Here is a 15,455-nt window from a genome sequence, read left to right as displayed (position 1 = left end):
AAACATGGCATTAGATAGGTCATGAAATGGACATTTACAGTATGAGAGCTGAAACAAGATGGTAGAGTTTTGCCTTGTTCTCCTTTAGCTGGGAACATGCATACCAGGGGCTCGAATTTTTCATTGCTCTATGAATAGCTATGAGTATTGATTGTGAAGTTACAAATACGTTTACTATGTAGGCAAATTCACAAATATGAATTATTGAATAATGAGGGTCAAATGTATATATATATGTATGTACAGCGATATGCTGCATAATATTTAGTCAATGATAGAATGAATGTATAATGGTGGTCTCTTAAGATCATAATAAAGATGAAAAATTTGTATTGCCTGGTTACATAATAACCATTGCTAACATCATAGCCCAAAGCATTATTCATGTGTTTCTGTTGATGCAGGTGTAACAAGGCTACTCCACTACCAGTTGTAGAAAAGTAGAGCACATATATTTCTGTATAGTATATTGCAATACTTGATATTAATAATAAACTATGTCATTGATGTATGTATTTATCATACTCTATTTTTAGCTTTATTTTAGTGTAAAATTCTACTTATTTATATAAAAAAAGGAAATGTTAACTCTAGAGCAGCTTCAGGCAGGTCTTTGCCAAGGCCTTCCAAAAGAAGGTAGTGTTTTCACAGGAGATGACAGCCCCATATGTGTTATTTCCCTTGAAGACTTCTCAGTGGGACAGGATGTGGAACAGTGATATTGATGCTCCTGACCCTGTGTAGGCCTACCCTAATGTGTATGTTTGTGTCTTTGTTTTTGACAACAAATTTTCAAAGAATTAAAGATTTAAAAATAGAAGAAAGAGAATTAGGATATAAAGAATGTTTTTATACAGTTACGTGATGTGTTTGTGTTTTAAGCTACATGTTATTAAAAAAGTCAAAAAGTTAAAAATCTTATTAAGTAAAAAATTCCATTCTAACTGGTGTGAGATGGTATCTCATTGTGGTTTTGAGTCAGGAAACAACAGGTGCTGGAGAGGATGTGGAGAAATAGGAACACTTTTACACTGTTGGTGGGACTGTAAACTAGTTCAACCATTGTGGAAGTCAGTGTGGTGATTCCTCAGGAATCTAGAACTAGAAATACCATTTGACCCAGCTATCCCATTACTGGGTATATACCCAAAGGATTATAAATCATGCTGCTATAAAGATACACGCACACGTATGTTTATTGAGGCACTATTCACAATAGCAAAGACTTGGAACCAACCCAAATGTCCAACAATGATAGACTGGATTAAGAAAATGTGGCACATATACACCATGGAATATATGCAGCCATAAAAAATGATGAGTTCATGTCCTTTGTAGGGACATGGGTGAAACTGGAAATCATCATTCTCAGCAAACTATCGCAAGGACAAAAAACCAAACACCGCATGTTCTCACTCATAGGTGGGAATTGAACAACGAGAACACATGGACACAGGAAGGGGAACATCACACCCCGAGGACTGTTGTGGGGTGGCGGAAGGGGGGAGGGATAGCATTAGGAGATATACCTAATGCTAAATGACGAGTTAATGGGTGCAGTACACCAACATTGCACACGTATACATATGTAACAAACCTGCGCATTGTGCACATGTACCCTAAAACTTAAAGTATAATAATAATAAAAAAATTCCATTAAACTAAAGTTATTATTTAAGACAGAACTTTTAAAATAAATATATTGTAACCTAGGTGTACAGCATTTGTAAAGCCTACAGTTGTGTACAATAATGTTCTAGGCCTTCACATTCACTCTCCATTCACTCAGTGACTCATCCAGACTAACTTCCAAGCGTGCACGTTCTATTTATGGTAAGGACATAGCATGCCATTTTGCATCTTTCATATTGCATTTGCACTGTACTTTTCTATGTTTAGATATTTAGATATTCAAATACCATTGTGCTACAATTGCCTAATCTACTAAGAACAGTAACACGCTGTACAAGTTTGCAGCCAAAGAGCAATAGATTATACCATATAACCTATGTGTGTAGTAGGCTATCCCATTTGTTTTGTGTAAGTACTCTCTATGACAGTCCCACCACAAAATCACCTAACAATGCATATCTCAGAATGTATTCCCATCGTTAAGTAAGATAGGACTGTATTTATATGTGAGAATCACTGTACATGTGCGTATATGTGTATTAGAAATATGTACATAAGTGTTTGTTATATATAATATATAGATACATACGCATATGAATAGATTTCATATATATTATGCCTACATAAGTATATGTATACATATTCACTGTATGAGTATATTTATTACATATGCCCATAACGATATGTTATATATAATACACATATTAGTATATATGCATATTTAACTGAATATATTTGTGTAAGTAAAATATGTATACATAATATACAAATATATATGTAAGGTCATAAAAATGTACTAGTTATAACTGTTCATTTAAAAAATACATATGAAGATAACAATGAAATTCTTCTATACAGCCACTAGGATCGCTAAAATTAAATAACACTTGTAATACCAGATGCATGTGAGGACACAGTATATTTTATATCACCAGTAGAAATGTGAAATATTAAGATAATTTTTAGGGTACAGACATATGCAATAATATTATAAAGCATCAAGGGTTTGTTACCAAATTTGAATCAGGGCTTCATTCCAAGAGGAAGTAGAGAGATGTGATATGTTGAATCACAAAGATTATTGACAATAGACAGTTTCTAGCCAATAGTGTTATATAGAGGTATGGTTGCTTTAAACTTTATGCTACAGTTTTAATGTATGTCACATACATCCGCATACACAGTACATAATAGTAAAATAAATCCCTACCAGATACACTATGTGCATTTTTCTACTTCCCTGAAGATCACAAAGTTAAAGGATGAAAAGTGAGTCACTGCTTGTAGAATAAGCAAGATTTTTTTGGTTCTAAAGGGAGTTCCAACATTCCCAAAATTTGGCACCCATAAGGAATTAGAACCTGCTTAGGTATATATATCTATTCATTAGCATGCAGATCAGATTGCACAGCTTTCTTCTGAAGCAGTGGATCCAAATTATGAGTTGGATTCTTATGTGGATCCTACATCCATGCCTCAAAATTCTCCTTTGATTACACTCCAACTAGAAAATAATCCAGTTTTGTTTGTTTTGTTTTGTTTTGTTTTGTTTTGAGTCTCTCTCTGTCACCCAGGCTTGAGTGCAATAGCACTATCTTGACTCACTGCAACCTCTGCCTCCTGGGTTGAAGCGATTCTTCTGCCTCAGCCTACTGAGTGGCTGGGATTATAGATGACCACCATCACACCTGACAAATTTCTGTATTTTTAGTAGAGATAGGGTTTTGCCATGTTGACCAGGCTGGTCTTCAACTCCCAACTTCAAGATATCTGCCTGTTTCAGCCTTCCAAAGTGCTGGGATTACAGGCTTGAGCCATCATGCCTGGCCAATAATCTAGTTTTTGTGTATAAAGGTATTCATAGTAGTTTCTGATGGTTGCTTTTATTTGTATTTCTGTGGGGTCCATAGTGACATTCCCTTCATCATTTCTAACTGTGTTTATTTGAATTTTCTCCTGTCTTATTTATTAATCTAACTAGTGGCCCATCTATTTTATTAATTTCTTCAAAAAAATCCTGAATTTGTTGATCTTTTGAATATCTGTATCTCAATTTCCTTTAGTTCAGCTCCGATTTTGGTTATTTCTCATCTGCTAGCTTTGGGGTTGATTTGTTCTTGCTTCTCTGATTCTTTCAGTTGTGAAGTCAGGTTGTTAATTTAAGATCTTCCTAATTTTTGAATCTGGGCATTTAGTGCTATGAATTTCCCTCTCAACACTGCCTTAGCTGTGTCTCAGAGAATCTGGGGTGTTGTATCTTTGTCTTATTATTTTCAAAGACCGTTTTTTAATTTCTGCCTTAATTTTATTAATTACCCAAAAGTCATTCAGGGACATGCTTAATTTTCATGTAATTGCATGGTTTTGAGTGTTTTCCATAGTCTTCTGTTTTTATTGTACTTTGTTCCAAGAGTGTTTTGGTATGATTTCAATTCTTTCACATTTGTCAAGGATTGTTTTATGTCTATTTATGTGGTTAATTTTAGACTATGTGCCATATAGCAATGAGAAGAATGAATATTCTGTTGTTTTTGAGTGGAGAGTTCTGCAATGGTCTATCAGATCAATTTGGTCAAATGTTGAGTTTAGGTCCATAATATCTTTTTAAATTGTCTGCCTTGATAATCTGTCTAACACTGTCAGTGGCATGTGGAAGTCTCCCACTATTATTGTGTGGGAGCCTATGTCTCTTTGTAGGTCTCTATGAAGTTGCTTTATGAATCTGGGTGCACCTGTGTTGGATGCATATATATTTAAAATAGTTAGGTATTTTTGTTGAATTGAACATTGTATCATTAGGTAACACATTATTTTGTATTTTTTTTTTGTATTTGTTGGTTTGAAATCTGTTTGTCTGAAATTAGGATTGCAACTTCTGCTTTTTCCTGTTTTCCATTTGCTTGGTAGATTTTCCTTCACCCTTTATTTGAGCCTATGAATATCATTATGCATGTGATGAGTCTGTTGAAGACAGCATACCATTGGGCCTTGTTTTTTTTATCCAGCTTGCCACTCTGTACCTTTCAATTGGGGCATTTAGCCCATTTACATTCAAGGTTAGTATCGATATGTGTGGATTTGATCCTGTCATTGTGCTGTTAGCTGGTTATTATGTTGGTTTGTTTGTGTGGTTGCTTTACAGTGACACTGGTCTGTGTGTTTAAGTGTGTTTTTGTTTTAGCTGGTAGTGATCTTTCTATCCTATATTTAGTGTTCTTTTCTATCCACATAAACTAGAAAATCTAGAAGAGATGGATAAATTCCTGGACACATACACCCTCTGAAGACTGAGCCAGGAAGAAATGGATTCCCTGAACAAACAAATAACAAGCTCAAAAAGTGAATTAGTAATAAATAATCTACCAATCAAAAAATATCTACGACCTGACGGATTCACAGAAAAATTCTATCTGATGTACAAAAAGAGCTGATATCATTCCTACCGAAAATATTCCAAAAAATTGAGAAGTGAAGAAGTGATTCCTCCCCAATCATTCTTTGAAGCCACCATTATCTTGATACAAAAACCTGGCATGCACACACACACACACACACACCACCCACCACACACACACACACACACACACAAATTCAGACCAATATATTTGATTAACACAAATGCAAAAATTCCTAACAAAATACTTACAAACTGAATCTAGCAGGGCATCAAAAAGCTAATCCACCACAAGCAAGTAGGCTTCATCTTTGACATGCAAGGCTGGTTCAACATACACAAATGAATAAATGTGATTCATCACGTAAACAGAACGTAAGACAAATAATACATGATTATCTCAATAGATGCATAAAATGCAATAAAATTCAATACCCCTTCATATTAAAAACTCTCAATAAACTAGGTTTTGAATGATCATACTTCAAAAGAATAAGAGCCATCTATGACAATCCCATAGCCAACATTATACGGAATGAGGAAAAGCTGGACGCATTCCCCTTGAAAACCGACACAAGACAAGGATGACCTCTATCACCACTTTTATTCAATGTAGTATTGGAATTCCATGCTAAAGTCATCAGGTAAAAGAAAGAACTTAAGGCACTCAGATAGAAAGAGAGGAAGTCAAACTATCTCTGTTTGCAGATGACATGATTCTACATCTATAAAACCCCATTGTCTTGGCCCCAAAGCACCTCTTGCTAAAATACAACTTCAGCAATTTTTTTGCAGGATGCAAAAATTGCTAGTATTCCTATACACCAAAAACAGCCAAACCAAGAGCCAAATGAGACAGACAATCTCATTCACAATTGTCACAAAAAGAATAAAATACCTAAGGATACAGATCACCAGGAAGGTAAAAGATCTCTACAATGAGAGTTATAAAACACTCCTCATAGAAATCAGAGAAGACACAAACAAGTGGAAAAACACCCCATGCTCATGGATAGGAAGAATCAATATTATTAAAATGGCCATACTGCCTGAAGCAATTTATAGATTCAATGGTATTACTATCAAACTACCAATGACATTCTTCACAGAACTAGAAAAACTATTTTGAAATTCATATGGAACCAAAAAAAGAGCCCTAACAGCCAAAGTAATCCTAAGCAAAATGAACAATGCTGGAGGCATCATGTTACCTGACTTCAAACTAAACTACAATGCTACAGTAACCAAAGCAGCATGGTACTGGTACAAAAACAGGCACACAGGCCAATGGAATTGTATTAGTCCATTTTCACACTGCTATAAAGAACTACCAGAGACTGTGTAATTTACAAAGAGAAGAGGTTTAAATGATCCACAGTTCTTCATGGCTGGGGAGGCCTCAGGAAACTTATAATCATCCCAGAAGACAAAGAGGAAGCAAGCGCTTTATTCACAAGGTAGTGAGAGAGACAGAGAGAGAGAGAGGGAGAGAGAGATAAGGTGAAGGGGAAATGCCACACTTTTAAACCATCAGATCACATGAGAACTCACTCACTATCATGAAAACAGCATGAGAGACACTGCCCCCCATAATCCAATCACCTTCCACCAGGTCCTTCCTTCTACACATGGAAGGTTACAATTTTAGATGAGATTTGGGTAGGGACACAGAGCTAAACCACATTGGGAACACAGTAGAGAGACCAGAAATAAGGTCTCACATTGGGAACACAGTAGAGAGACCAGAAATAAGGTCACACATCTACGATCACCTGATCTTTAACATAGCTGACAAAAACGGGCAATGAGGAAAAAACTCCCTATTCAATAAATGGTGCTGGGATAACTGGTTAGCCATATGCAGAAGATTGAAGCTGGACACCTTCCTTACACCATATAAAAAAATCAACACAAGATGGATTAAAGACTTAAATGAAAAACCCAAAACTACAAAAACGCTGGAAGGCAATATCATCCTGGAAATAGGAATGAACAAAGATTTCATGACTAAAACACCAAAAGCAATTACAACAAAAGCACAAATTGACAAGTGGAATGTAATTAAACTTAAGAGATTCTGCATGGTCAAATAAACTATTAACAGAGTAAACAACCTACAAAATGGGAAAAATATTTGCAAACTATGCATCTGAGAAATGTCTAATATCCAACATCTACAAGGAACTTAAATTTACAAGAGAAAAACAACCCATTAAAAAGTGGGTAAATAACATGAATAGACACTGCTCAAAAGAAGACACAAATGTGGCCAACATGCATGTGAAGAAAAGCTCAATATCAGTGATCATTAGAGAAATGCAAATCAAAACCACAGTGAGGTACCATCTCACACCAGTCAGAATGGCTATTACTAAAAAGCAAAAACGTACCAGATAATGGTGAGGTTGCAGAGAAAAGGAAACACTTGTACACCATTGATGGGAACCTAAATTATTTCAACCATTGTGGAAAGCAGTGTGGCAATTTCTCAAAAAGCTAAAAGAAGAACTACAATTAGACACAGTACATATTACTGGGTACATACCCAGATAAATATACATTATTCTACCATAAAGACATGTGCATGTGAATGTTCATTGCAGCACTCTTCACAATAGCAAAGACATGGAATTAATCTAAATGCCCATCAAAGGCAGATTGGTTAAAGAGAATGTGGTACATATACACCATGGAATACTATGCAGCCACACAAAATAATGAGATCATGTCTTTTGCAAGAACATGGATGGAGCTGGAGGCTATTATCTTTAGCAAACTATCACAGGAAGAGAAAACCAAATACTGCATGTTCTCACTTATAAGTGGGAGCTAAATGATAAGAACTTATGAACACAAAAAAGAAAACAACAGACACAAAAAGGAAAACAACAGACACTAAGGTCTTCTCAATGCGGGGTGGTTGAGAGGAGACAGAAATACAGAAAAGATAATGCTTGGATACTGTGCTTAATAAGTGGGTGATAAAGTAATATTTACAAGAAACCTCATGACACATGTTTATCTATGTAACAAACCTCCACATACAGCCCCAAACCTAAAATAAAAGTTAAAATAATTAAAATTTAAAAAAGAAAATAATCTGCTCCTGATACATCACAGATGCTCAGGAGCTTATCAAACTGCTCTGCTTTTACCAGTTTATTAACATTTTGTTAGTTAAAAGTGAGTCAGAGTAGTATCTTCTGTCCTGACAGAGAGTGAAAAGGAGTAAATATTTGCTAAATAATAACACAATTTCTCAAAGATGGAGATGACCTAAAGTGGAAGTTAGGCAATACTTTTTAAACATATGTTGTGAGAAGTCAGAGACCCTGAATGGAGAGGCCAGCTGGAGCCACGTCAGAGGAACATAAATTGTAAAGATTTCACGGACATTTATTAGTTCCCAAATAATACATTTTTAATTTCTTATGCCTGTCTTTACTTTAATTTCTTAATCCTGTTATCTTCATAAGCTGAGGATGTACATCACCTCAGGACCACTGTGATAATTGTGTTAACTGTACAAATTGATTGTAAAACATGTGTGTTTGAACAATATGAAATCAGTGCACCTTGAAAAAGAACAGAATAACAGCAATTTTTAGGGAACAAGGGAAGACAACCATAAGGTCTGACTGCTTGCAGGGTTGGGCAAAAAGAGCCATATTTTTCTCCTTGCACAGAGCCTATAAATGGATGTGCAAGTAGGGAAGATATCACTCAATTCTTTTCCTAGCAAGGAATATTAATATGAATACCCTGGGAAAGGAATGCATTCCTGTGGGGAGGTCTATAAACGGCCACTCTGGGAATGTCTATCTTATGCAGTTGAGATAAGGACTGAAATACGCCTCCTGGTCTCCTGCAGAACCCTTAGGCTTACTAGGGTTGGGAAAAACTCCGCCCTGGTAAATTTGTGGTCAGACAGGTTAGCTAGTCTCGAACCCTGTTTTCTATTGTTTAAGATGTTTATCAAGACAATATGTGCACCGCTGAACATAGACCCTTATCAGTGGTTCTGCTTTTGCCCTTTGCCTTGTGATCTTTGTTGGACCCTTGTCAGTAGTTCTGCTTTTGCCCTTTGTCCTGTTCCCTCAGAAGCATGTGATCTTTGTTAGACCCTAACTAGTAGTTCTGCTTTTTGCCCTTTGAAGCATGTGATCTTTGTACCTATTCCCTGTTCTTACACCCCCTCCCCTTTTTAAACTCTTAGTAAAAACTTGCTGGTCTGAGACTCAGGTAGGCCTCACTGTCCTACCAATATGTGATGTCACCCCTGGCGATCCAGCTATAAAATTTCTCTCTTTGTACTGTCTCTCTTTATTTCTCAGCTGGCCTACACTTACGGAAAATTGAGAGAACCTAGGTTGAAGTATTGGGGGTGGGGTTTCCCCAATAAACATAAGATCATCTTTCACTTTTATAATCATCTTTTATTATATGTCAAACTAAACTGTAAGGAAAAATATAGTGACACACACATAGACATATATATTCACTTTAAAAGAATATAATAGATGTATATATTTCTGGTAAATATAGTACTATATTTTTGAGTTATAATTCCTACACATTTTAAAATTGGGAACGTGTTGTTAAGGCATAAAGTAACAAAATTTGAATAATTGTATAAGTGTTCACATATCTCTGTTAAAAACTTTTGGTGAAAGGAGAAAAATCAGAAAGCATTTATTCTTTCATGCATTTCATGTACAGGTATTTATTATGTTATACCTATATTCTAAATATATGTTTAGCCATGGAGACTGATATTTTGCAATTGATTTATGATTTCTTGGCTTCAGAAATTAATTTCTAATCCCATGGATCATTTTATATTTTTTATTAAGCTTTTTCTGTGAAATGTGTCAAATATTCTTTGAAAATAATATAATTTTACTTTTAGACTATAAGTTTACTTAGGCTTATAGTTGTTCAATGCCAATATGCAAAATATTTAAGGAATAGCATCATTCTAATAAATAAAGAACTCAAATGGAATAATTTCTAAATTTGCATACCAGTCAGGAGAGTCTGAATTAGCCTGCTTCACTGTTTGGAAATGAAAATGCATCACTAAAATAAAAAGTAAATTCAAGAAAATAAACTTTATTTACTCAGGATAATCTAACAAGTAATATATAGCCTATTTACACATTTACATAACAATTATTTTCAATTAAAAATCTGATTTGGTAATAACGTACAAAAATGATAAATAGGGTAATCATCTAAGATATCATGATTATATTTACTTCTAATGTTTTCCTAAGTATCACCAAGGTAAATTTTACTACTCCAATCTTGGATATAAGGAAATTTGAGGTAAAAATTTAAGAAGATGCTGTTGCAATGGCTTCTTAGTTCTCTAGTTAATAGCAGGCATTAAATAACTCTGCTGTTAAGGAGATTAAAATTTACAGAACTGACTGCTTTGTCACGTGAATCAGATTCATAGTAGCCACTGGTGAGAGACAAATTAATCTTGTCTCCTTACAATGCCTATTCATCTTTCAATGGTCCATTTCAATAATACCTGCTTGAAGAAATCTTATTGTTTTTGGAAACAGAATTATTTATCTTCTAGTCTTAAACACTGTAATATATAGTATATTACATTATACTCATATAATGTATTTAATTTACTGCATATGTCTACTAAGATTAAATATTGAGTTTGGCAAGATAGGGACTATGTCTTATTGTCTTTTACACACCATTATCTGCATGGATAAATCTTAATAAATGTTAACTGAGACAACTGTATATAAACTCCTATATATAAATTATATATAAACTCCTCTATATGGACAATACATAAAGTACATGAGGTTGAAATAATATCATATAGGGAAATTTTAAAAAGAAAGAAAAATAAGATGGAAGGAAATTATATTCCATTTCTTTTTTCCAATGCATGATTTCGTATTAGGAAGTTAAGAAGCATAAATATGTTTCTAACTCTACATTAGTTTACCTCAAATTTGATAAAAATAGTATCCAGTAAATAAGGAGTAAAATGAATTTAAAATGAGTGGCAATTAAATGGTGAATTGATGCTTTTGAAGTAGAAATGGAAGGAGGGAAACATGAGGAAATATAAATGTTAGGAGGTATTGGGGAGAGAAAACTTCTAATATCTTAGGCTTAGTGATTGTGGCTGCCAACTACAACGACAAAAGATTAACAGGAAAAATATTGGTACGTGTACAGGAGTTTAGAAAAGCAGTAGCTTGATACGTGGTTGAAGTTAGTGGCTTATATAGCCAACTTAGTAGGGAGAGCCAACTTAGACAAGGGAGACAGCAGACAAGGCCTTCATGTGGAGAACTAACAGATTTCTTTAGCAAAGACAAAGCGGTTTCTAGAACAATTGGGAGATAAGTAAGTTTTTGATCATGCTTGTTTATGCAAGTGTGAGTGGTCTTTCCCTCTTCTCCACGGCCATAGAACTACCCTTGAAAGGGATTTTATGTTACATTTACTTTGTTCTCTTTCCTGAGAGTAAAAGCCCTCACAAAAAGAAAATTGATGGCAGCCTCATTTCCCAGAAGTTTCTGCATTTAGTCAGATAAGGGAAGCTCTGAGAAGGCTTCTTTCTCCATCTGTTGAATCCCAAATGTGTTCAGCTTAAAATAATCTTTATACCAATTCTGCAGTTCAAAGCAGGTCCCCATAGAGATAACTTTAAAAGCAGGCTTAAAATTTAGTTAGGAAATTTGACAAGTTAGAGACTAGTATTGAATTACTGAATGATTGTAAACAATGATGAAGTCTAAATAATAAGCAATACGAATAGATGCATTTTTCAGGGTCTGCGAGAGAATTCTGGACAGCATCCATTGCGTAAGAGGGAAGGTCTGTATCATTTTAAGGAGATTTCAATGGTTCAGCTTTGAACATCTGTTCACATCTTTTATAATTAATATGTGTTTGTTTGTTTGTTTCCAAAAGCAACACTGATTGGTGACTAAAGCCCAATTCAAACATTTCCTCCCTTTTCTTACTATCGTTAAAATTCCATTGTAATATTCTGGATTTTTTTTTTTTTTTGGCACATGTAAGCTACCTGTGACAACAAAAACTGAGGAAAACAACTAACTACTAAAAACAAACAAATACAAACTAGAAAGAGTTGATGCTGTCAGTGCTAGAATTTGATAACAATTTGCACTTAAACAAAAACAGTGTGTTGTGTTTTAAGTTAGGCTATAATAAAGTGTCGTGATTAAGATTATGGGACTTCTGGTCAAAAATATGTTGATTCTGTTGCTTTCAAGCATTACAAATTTATGCACTGTATTATAACAAAGTCACATTGACTTTGAATAAAGGCCAAAAGAATGATGGTTTTAGTAGATAATATACAAGAATTATCACATTTTATAATTTATGGAAGCTTTTATTATTTGAAGATTTTTAAAAGTAAGTATAATTCATGCCATATATATAATTTTGTTTATTTTATTGGCCAGGTTTAGAATTTTTAATAAATAGTGTTGTGAAGGAATATAAAAAGTATAGTTTGGCTATTAAAATTGAGAGTATCTTCTGTTTTCCAATTATATCAGTTTTTTACAATCACACAGATTATATAAACCTGAAATTGGCCGGGCGAGGTGGTTCACACCTGTAATCTCAGCACTTTGGGAGGCTGAGGCAGGTAGATCACTTGAGGTTAAGAGTTCGAGACCAGTGTGGCCAATGTGATGAAATCCTGTCTCTACTAAAAATGTAAAAATTAGGCAGATGTGGTGGTGTGCTCCCAGATACTCAGGAGACTGAGACAGGAGAATCATTTGAACCTGAGAGACAGAGGTTGCAGTGAACCAAGATCACCCCACTGCACTCCAGCCTGGGAGACAGTGAGACCGTGTCAAAAAAAAAAAAAAAAAAAAAAAACCTGAAATTTCTTTGCTTTAATTGCAACCTGTCCAATCCCAGAATGTACCTATGTACAGCTTATGTGATAATGATACCTTTTTTTAAAAATTAACATTTGATATTTGGTACATAAAAATAATAAATAGGACATAGAAACAGTAAGGCATTGAAATAAGACAATAACCGCCAAACTACTATCCAACGTAATTATAATTTTACCTACCCATCCCAATAACCTCAGCCTAACAATGTATGTGCTTAAATCTCTTTCCACCTCCCTGCCTCACTCCTTTTCTTACCTTTGTAAACACATTTTTGCTACATGAGTATGTATGTCTTAAATCCTGTATTATTTAGTTTTGCTTGTTTTTCAGTTTGTCAAATAATATAATGCACTAATAATCTTTAAAAATATGGTTTGCTGAACCTTATTTTTTAGGAATTCAGCCATGTCACTGGTATACTTGCAGTTCTTTTACTTCTAATGCTGTGCTCTATTTCCTTGTGGTAATCTATTATAGTTTGTTGATAATCTTCCATTTGTTTCAAAGAGTTTTCACTGCAAAAAATTCTGCAATGAATATGTTTAATAGATAAATGAGTTTCTCCAAAAAAACTCATTAAAGTTTGGTGTTAACTGGGCTCAGTGGCTCACGCCTGTAATCCCAGCACTATGGGAGGTGGAGGCAGGTGGATCAGGAGCTCAGGAGATCGAGACCATCCTGGCTAACACAGTGAAACCCCGTCTCTACTGAAAATATATAAAAATAATAGCCGGGCATGGTGGGGGGCACCTGTAGTCCCAGCTACTAGGGAGGCTGAGGCAGGAGAATGGAGTGAACCCAGGAGGCGGAGCTTGCAGTAAGCCGTGATCACGCCACTGCACTCCAGCCTGGGAGACAAAGCGAGACACCTCTCCAAAAAAAAAAAAAAGTTTGTGGTTTACTTCTAACTTTAGATGATGTCAACTAGTTTCCTAAAATATTATCCAAGTTAGACTTCAGTAGTGTGTAAAATTTCTATATCCTTTCCATTATATTATGTTTACAAACTTCTTTATTTGGGGTCGTCTACTGTTTGTGATGTAGTAGTATCTCAATGTATAAGTTTGAGTACCCCATGTTGGAAATACTTAGAACCTGAAGTGTTTCAGATTTCAAATTTTTTTCAAATTCTGTAATATTTTCATTATACCAGTTAAGATCCTTCATCTAAAAGCCCGAAAGTTGAAACGACTCAATGAGAACTTCCTTTGAGCATCATATCAGTGCTCAAAAAATTACGATTTTGGAAAATTTTGGATTTTGGATTTTCAGATTAGGGATATTTAAGGTTTACTCTTAATTTTCATACTTCTGCTCCCTACTTAGGTTTATGCATTTTCATATATTTCTCATCATTTGTGGTTCACTTTCTGAACTATCTGTTCATCACATTTTTTTGTAGTTGTGTTATTTTTAATTTTTTTCTTATGTTCAGAAACATATATATATATATATATATATATATATATATATATATATATGCCTAATGAAGGATTACTACCTAAAGTGCAGAAATTAATATTTAGTCTTTGGCATTTCTAAAAACTAAAGTTGTACTTTTAAAACATTTAAATTAAATGCCACCTTAACCTTCTATAAAAAGTTAATGACTAATTATTTTGTTAGGCAATAATATAATGTCTGCAGCACTTACATTATTGTTATTATTTTCTTTGAAAGCCTGGATCAATCATATTTGATATTGCAACACTCTCCAGCAATGCATAAATTTCCTATGTGGTTTTCCTCTTAAAGTATATAAAGTAATTTATACACTTTAGGTAGTAATCCTTTATTAGGCATAAAAATTGCAAAGTTTCCAATTTCAGCTTAAATATCTCTTGGGTATATCTTTTCATAAACAAAATATTTTCACATTTATGTGGTAAAATTTATCAATTATTTACTGCAATATGCATACTTTCTGTATCTTGAGAAATCCTATTTACTATAACCTAAAGACAAACATAATTACTACTATAGCTAAAATTTGTGTAGCTTTACAAAAAACATTTACATTTAATCTATCAGAAATTAACTTATGTATATAGCATAAGAGATTATTTCATTCTTTTTTCTTTTCCTCCAATAAAAATAATACACTATCCCACCATCATTTTTAGCATAGCCTTTTCTTCCCCAGAAATGTTTAAAGCTGCTTTCTCTGTATCTAGGATGTAAGAGATTTATTTCTAAGATATAAATTTTCTTTTTTTTAAGTTATACTTTAAGTTTTAGGGTACATGTGCACAACGTGCAGGTTAGTTACACATGTATATATGTGCCATGTTGGTGTGCTGCACTCATTAACTCATCATTTAACATTAGGTATATCTCCTAATGCTATCCCTCCCCCCTCACCCCACCCCACAACAGGCCCCGTTGTGTGATGTTCCCCTTCCTGTGTCCATGTGTTCTCATTGTTCAATTCCCACCTATGAGTGAGAACATGCAGTGTTTAGTGTTTTGTCCTTGCGATAGTTTGCTGAGAATGTTTC

The sequence above is a fragment of the Pan paniscus genome, chromosome 1, assembly GCF_029289425.2.
Source record: "Pan paniscus chromosome 1, NHGRI_mPanPan1-v2.0_pri, whole genome shotgun sequence".
NCBI lineage: Eukaryota > Metazoa > Chordata > Mammalia > Primates > Hominidae > Pan > Pan paniscus.
Note: the sequence above shows the minus strand (reverse complement) of the source record.